General features: G+C 35.5%; 1 long non-coding RNA gene across 1 annotated transcript; it reads right to left on the reverse strand.

Annotated features, from left to right (window-relative positions):
- Positions 1–213: 213 nt before the first annotated feature.
- On the reverse strand, positions 214–3575 carry LOC125802270 (uncharacterized). Its single transcript, XR_007439300.1, has 2 exons — positions 3196–3575; positions 214–2700 (listed from the first exon to the last, which is right to left on the reverse strand). It is a non-coding gene; the product is annotated as an uncharacterized LOC125802270 (long non-coding RNA).
- Between the last annotated feature and the right edge of the window lie 3986 nt (positions 3576–7561).

Below are 7561 nucleotides of genomic sequence, written 5' to 3' on the forward strand. Positions count from 1 at the left end.
CAAAATACAAAAATTCAAAAAATGCTGACGGTTTGTTTAAAACAATCTGTCTTCAGCCCCACCAGTGAATTCCTAACCAGTGGAAGAGATAATTTAACGTTTCCAATTTAACCATTTACTACTAATCAGAAATAAAAAATAAAAAAAATTATACATGTTATAATAGTCACAAGTTAAATACATAAATACATGATTCTATTAAATGAAAATAAATCAAATGACAGGTGTTTATTTATAATTCAAATAAATGGCAACAGAAAAATTTAAATGTTAACAAAAAAAGGTTTAAATGAATGTGGTTTTCTTTGAAATCACATTTTAATAATGTAATAATTTAAAGTATACACTGTTTATTGGTTATCATTTCAGCATCTTCTAATGAATTCCTCTGAATTCTGTTTACAGCACAGGTTCACATAATGCACTTCTAGGAACAGCAGAAACAGTAGCGTAATGTTATGCTGGAGGTGTGTAATAAGCGACCAGAGCACCCTCAATTTACTGTTTTCATGACCCTAATACCAAGGCCACAGCAACTGTTTGTTGTCATATCTCATGCTTTAGTGGAGGTTTTTCATTACTGACTTCTTAGTAGGTGCAAACCAAAAAAACACAGCACACCATAAGGGCTAATCGTTGGCATTTAATTATTTTTGCTATTTTAATATGTACGCATTTTAAGTGAATAGTATATAGTAAAGCTTATTTTCACTTGCTATGAACAGAAAAAACTAATCTAGGGAATCTTTAACATTCATTTATTGTGTGTAGATAACAAGATATGTTACGTTGGTTTTGTTACAGAAACTTCAACAACTATATTAAGTATATTATTAAATGTATCAGTGTTCAGTGTGCCCACTTTTATCGTTTAATTAAAGCTTCTCTTCTTTCCAGAAGACTCAATTTCCATTTTTTTCTGTAGAAATGTGCTGGGTGTGGTTTACACACCTCCAAAGTTCATACAGTCATATGAAAAAGTTTAAGCACCCCTATTAATCTTAATCATTTTTAGTTCTAAATATTGGGTGTTTTTAACAGCCATTTCAGTTTGATATATCTAATAACTGATGGACACAGTAATATTTCAGGATTTAAATGAGGTTTATTGTACTAACAGAAAATGTGCAATATGCATTCAACCAAAATTTGACCGGTGCAAAAGTATGGGCACCCTTATCATTTTATTGATTTAAATACTCCTAACTATTTTTACTGACTTACTGAAGCACAAAATTGGTTTGGTAACCTCATTGAGCTTTGAACATAGTCAGGTGTATCCAATCATGAGAAAAGGTATTTAAGGTGGCAAGTTGTTCTACTATTTGAATCTCCTCTGAAGAGTGGCATCATGGACTCATCAAAACAGCTCTCAAATGATCTAAAAACAAAGATTTTTCAACATAAATGATCAGGGGAAGGATACAAAAAGTTGTCTCAGAGATTTAACCTGTCAGTTTCCACTGTGAGGAACATAGTAAGGAAATGGAAGACCACAGGCACAGTTCTTGTTAAGCCCAGAAGTGGCAGGACAAGAAAAATACCAGAAAGGCAGAGAAGAAGAATGGTGAGAACAGTCAAGGACAATCCACAGACCACCTCCAAAGAGCTGCAGCATCATCTTGCTGCAGATGGTGTCACTGTGCATCGGTCAACAATACAGCGCACTTTGCACAAGGAGAAGCTGTATGGGAGAGTGATGCGAAAGAAGCCATTTCTGCAAGCACGCCACAAATATAGAGACCCAATTACACAATCACTACAATGAGTGTTAATGATAAAACAATTAGGATAGTTCTAGGACCAGTTAGGTTCGCTCTAGGAGCAATACACATGGAAGAAATGAGACCAGAATTTGTGCAGCAATAAAGTGTATTAAAATGTCAGAATCAATACCAGTAGGTAATTAAAACACTAACAAAAATAAATTCTGTAAATAAATAAATAAAACAATTCAGTTACTGTTTTTTCCAAAAGAAATTCACCCTTCAATAACCTGGGTCAACAATGAAAATGGTAAGTATCCCCTTTGTATTTCACTTTGTATATTTAATATTATATTAATTACTATTATTTCTCTAATCACCGGTGTTCTCTAATTTAGAGGTATTTATGCAGTTTTAGGTAAGTATTATTTTATTATTTTAATCTATTTATATGTATTTTATAACTAATTAATTATTTCTTTCTTCTAGGTCTAATGGATTATTAATTAAAGGTAAGTATTGTTAGAATTAGTGTTATCCAATTAAACCTCTAGGTTATTTTACACCAATAGTTCACCCTTTAACAAACAACCAAAAAAAAAAATAATAATTCTCTGTAGCAAAAACAATAAATGTATATCAAAACCACTTAGAAATTAAATAACAGTAATCAAACCAATTAAAGCTTAACCCTTTTCAGTGTCTTTGTATTCAAATAGTTCAAGGAGTGTCTTTTTTTCCTTTCAAAAAATAAACAAAATAAAATAAAAAAAAAGTGTCCTTTTACTCCAAAAATTCAAAAGTCCACAAATTTTCTTTAATGTTCACTATCAAGTGTTTGAAAAATGTGAATGAAGTGTAATGAAGTCACTTGGGTCCTCGGGCTTGGCTCGCCATCCTAGTACCGCGCACTGCACCGGCCGTGTGCAGCTGAACGACACGAGGAGTGTTCGGGAAGATCATCCAATCCATTCCACCCAACAAAAAAACTGGCCTGTTTACATAAAACAGTGTCTGAGTATTCACATAACTTTAAGTACACTCAGCGGTTTAAGTAACTGAACTCAGCAAAAAAACATTACTTTTAACAGTATTACATTCAAACAGGGCTTAAATATCCAAAATACAGCTTAATAAATCTCCACCTTTCCATAAAATTACATTTAAGTGGATAAACTCATCTCACAACTCAACCAGCAGCGTTAGCATAGCCTCAGGCTTGAAATATATACATGAGGGTTAGCTTAGCATAGGCTTAATAAGCTAAATTCAATACGTTCGCTTAGCGAAGGCTAAATTAGCTTAGCGTTAGCATAACAGATAAATAGGCTCAATTCAACACATTAGCTTAGCGTAGGCTAAATTAGCTTAGCGCAGGCTAAATTCAATGGGCTAGCTTAGCATAACAAGGCTAATTAGCGCTATTTTATTTCTCAATTTATTCGGAAATTCTGGTCAGTAAACATTTAAAAACATATTCTAAACTCACCGAATCCTATCCAGGGTTTTCACACACCACCACAGGGCACATGGACACCAGGTTCTACCTCCACCTGGAGATTACCGGAGCGTGTAACTGGCAAAGTTTCACGAGGCACAATAAGTGAGCCTCTCTCCCTTCCTCCACTCTGCAGCCTCAACTCTAACAGCGGTCAGCTTGGTAGTGATTTACTCACTATCTACAACACTGAATTCTAGCGTTTTCTAGTATTTTTATAATACTTTGAGCAGAGAACTTCTTACATGACCTGTCTCTTCTCCTCCCGCAGAACTTTCTGGGTTAATACAGCAAGGGATTGACGTCCACTAACCAACAGGCTCCGCCTCTGTCTCTTAAGAGGATTATTAAGATTGGCTGCTGTTTTGCACCTTGGATCATCTGAAGAACTTATTGGCTGCTGTTCTGCGCCTAAATTTTTTTATTTTATTTATTATCTAAAATAATTAAAAACGATTTCCTTTTCATTTTAAACACTGTTTGGGAGTTTCTTTTTCTATTAATTAATTTATACTGTTTCAGAATAAATAAAAAAATATAATAAATATATATATTCATTATTTACTTTCTGCAGTTATCTAATTGATGTCTTTGTGACCCATTTAAGACCTTGGTTACACTTGTCAATGAGGTTACCAAACCAATTTTGTGCTTCAGTAAGTCAGTAAAAAGTAGTTAGGAGTATTCAAATCAATAAAATGATAAGGGTTCCCTTATCATTTTTGCAACGGTCAAATTTTGGTTTAATGCATATTGCACATTTTCTGTTAGTACAATAAACCTCATTTCAATCCTGAAATATTACTGTGTCTATCAGTTATTAGATATATCAAACTGAAATGACTGTTGCAAACACCCAAATATTTACAACTAAAAATGATTGATTAATAGGGGTGCCCAAACTTTTTCATATGACTGTATTTAAAAGCAGGAGAAATATCTAATCATCTAGTCTAACACATTTCTAACTCAATAATATAAAGGTCTGGAATTTTGGGTGATCAGTTCATTGCCCAGAAAACAGCAACAGCTTCAGCAGTCTGATTAACAGATGTTCTTCTTTTTGTTTGCTAACTTGTCTCAGTAAGAAGCTTCTTAATCAGCTTTCTTTCAGAATCACTGTATTGAGTCATTTTTACACAGTGGCAGGATGGGACTTTTAAAGATCTGAAACAAGTGAAGCTAGATTTTTTTCCTTCTTACTTCTGTGAAATATATACACTCTGCTTAAATAGGGTATTATGGTATACATCTTGAAACATTTAAGCATACTCTAGACATACACAGCCATAGGAGGAGTCTACCTAGAAGAATGGTTACATACATTAGTGAAGAGAGATAAAGAGAATACATACGCTGAAAATATACTTCAACATTTAATCTTCTGATGACAAACTTTGAAGTGAATGTCCATTTCTAGCTACTGCATTACCGAAGTGAACGGTGTGCACTGGAAATGTGAGCAGGCCTTTGATGAAATCAGTTCTGGATTTGACTGGTGTGCATGTGCTTGTCATGCAACTTAAAGCCAGACTCCCCGTAGTGAAGCTGCAGTGAGGCTGTCACTAGGAGCATAAATACCTGCCGGCAGCTCATTCCCAGTGTATGTGTGTATGTGTGTGTGGAGGTGTGTTTGAAGGTGTGTCTGGGAGAGTGTTGAGATATGTGCCTGCATGTGAGAGCATGTTTACGGGCACGTACGTCTGTACAGAGAGTATGTCTGTGCTCACAACTTGTTCTTCAACCACATAACCTCAAAGCACGTAGAACAAGAGAGAGAGAGACAGAGAGTGAGTAAGTAAGAGAGGAAGAAAGATAGAAAATGAAAGCACAATGCGAAGTATTACTTAATTTGAGGAACAATCATTGAAGAGCAGTATAACATTACACACTGATAACTCCTGTTTTAATGCCTACAGTTTTGTGTGAAATTATAGTCGATGTAGTGAGTTTTCACTCATGGTCAGAATCATGGTCAATACTGCCCCAGTTTAATCTTATTAAACTTATTATTAGCCTTTTTTGAGATGCATGCCATATAATATTTAATACATTGCCCAGTCTTACATCTAAGATGCGTTCACTAGCCAAGATGTATTTTTTCTGGAGTGCTAGAGGTGCTATTTTGTATTCTGCTCCTGATGGTGATGCACACGCCGCAGCTCTTGAAGGCCATGTGCTGTCTGCAGCATTCTACATAGAGAGCTCCCACTGACTACTGCATGCCATACTCACATCCATCTGTAAAAAAAAATTGCTTATACAGTATTGTGCAAATGTTTTAGGCATATGTGGGAATTTTAAGTAAAGAAAAAGCTTCTTATCTGGGCCATAAGTGTTTATTAGCTCAGTAAAACACCAGCATTACAATAAATACAAACAGCAATTTTACAAAAAGCTGTTTTTTTACAGCCTTGTTTTCCTTAAAACATCTCCTAATCCCTCTTCATCCGGGTTTAGATTTATTTCTCGTTCTCAACATATCAACACCTTTTTTGGTAAATCAAATCTTACTAATGTTAAATCAGGTGAGCTGCTGACAGAACTGAACATGTACACATGCTGGCTGAGGAGCATCCAGGAGAAATGTGGAACTACACTTTGTTCTACAGCTTGGCTCAGGATACAACCTACTTATCTAAAACAAAATATTCTTGTTCATTTTTACTATATTTTATGTTTATTTGCATCCGTTTAAATCATATGTGGTGCTTTTTTCAGGCAAAAACATTCGTTTTGCTAAGATAAATTAATTAGTGAAATTTGCTTAGGTGCCCAAAAATGTTTGCACACTATTGTACATTGTCTTTCTTTTTTGGATAAGTAAAAAAACAGGTACATTCACTGTCTAAGGCTTGTATGAGGCCATGGATAACTGAAATAACTTTTATCTTAAAAATATCCCAGTCATTAAGTGTTGATGTTGCAAATCTATTTAGAAGGTAGGTTATGAGTAACAATAAGTGATTAAAATTGGATTATTGAGCACATACAGAAGTAATGTGTACTGGATTTGTAACACATGTGCTATTTCAACAGGACAATGTTTGTTTACATACTGCTGCTGTGTCAAGAACTTGCCTTGAAGATGCAAAATCTATGCTCTTTGCGTCACCAGACTTTTTCCGGATTGAAAATGTGTAGGATGCTTTTGGATACACTATAAACATATTTATGCTATGCTAAACCCTATTTTTTCTATTAATAGCTGAAATGTGTTCCTTTGAAGTAATGAAACATCCTTCCTGCTTAAAATTTGTATAAATATTTTCTAATCTTTAAAAACACTTTTATTGTTGTAATTTCTGCCTCTGCAGCCCTCTTGCAGGTTCAACTGTGCTATAGGCAGGGATGATGTGTTTGTGTACTTTGGTACGCAGATGTGCAGATCAGTCAATCATTAATACCCCTGTTAACGTCCAACAATCTGTGCCTCACCGCTATCAGAGGCACACTACTGCTGCAGCTCTCCCTTCTGCCCTGCCTCTAAACCCATACATCACCCAGTGGCCCTCCCAAACTATCCCTACCAGTTTTTAGCCTTTTTCAAATGTGAGTTTGAAGGTTTCTGGTAACCTATATCTTTCTTTCACATAGTATTGCAATCAAACACATCGAGTTTGGTGCAACTATATTTTTGATGATAAGTGTATATTTTTCAACTTAATTTTGGAGCATTTCTATTGGTTCACTGCAATTTTGACACAGTGTGACACTATTCTCAAAAATAAAATATTATAGATTACCTAACAACCCTATGTTGTTTTTAAGGCCAACATGTGACCTTGACTTGCAATGTGCACCATGCTAAATGGTGATTATAAGCTAAGTCTAAAATTAGATTTCGCCAAACTCTCTACTGAATAGCTGATTTCATTCCCTCTCCTGTGACCCCTGTGTCACATTCTGATCTGATTTAGATGCTGCGAGTCTGACCTTGCCTGTCGGATCATTTACCACATGTAAATCTTTTCTGCCACCATGGCGAGCAGCATGAAATATTCTGTGGTCTCTCTGGAAACAGCGAAGGGCTGCTGAATATAAATTATCACTAACAAACTCCATGACGGCTACCTTACACTGACTGCAGTAATTAGTTTTATTAGCTGTGGAGTGGTACAGAGAGACTGAGGGGGGACAGGAAAAGACAGACAGAAAGAAATTAAGACAGAACGTGTGAGAGAGGGAAGGGTTGCCTGGGGACACGGTGTAGAGGGCGTAAGGAAGGTTGTGTTAATCAGTACCAGACTTTGTTAAGAAAGTGAGGAGGGAGGTGTTCTGGCTGCTTGTTGTATTTTTAATCTTAAGGACAGTGAATCTGTCCAAATGAGACATTCTGGTAGTTTGTTTGGCTTAC

The sequence above is a fragment of the Astyanax mexicanus genome, chromosome 1, assembly GCF_023375975.1.
Source record: "Astyanax mexicanus isolate ESR-SI-001 chromosome 1, AstMex3_surface, whole genome shotgun sequence".
NCBI classification, from domain to species: domain Eukaryota; kingdom Metazoa; phylum Chordata; class Actinopteri; order Characiformes; family Acestrorhamphidae; genus Astyanax; species Astyanax mexicanus.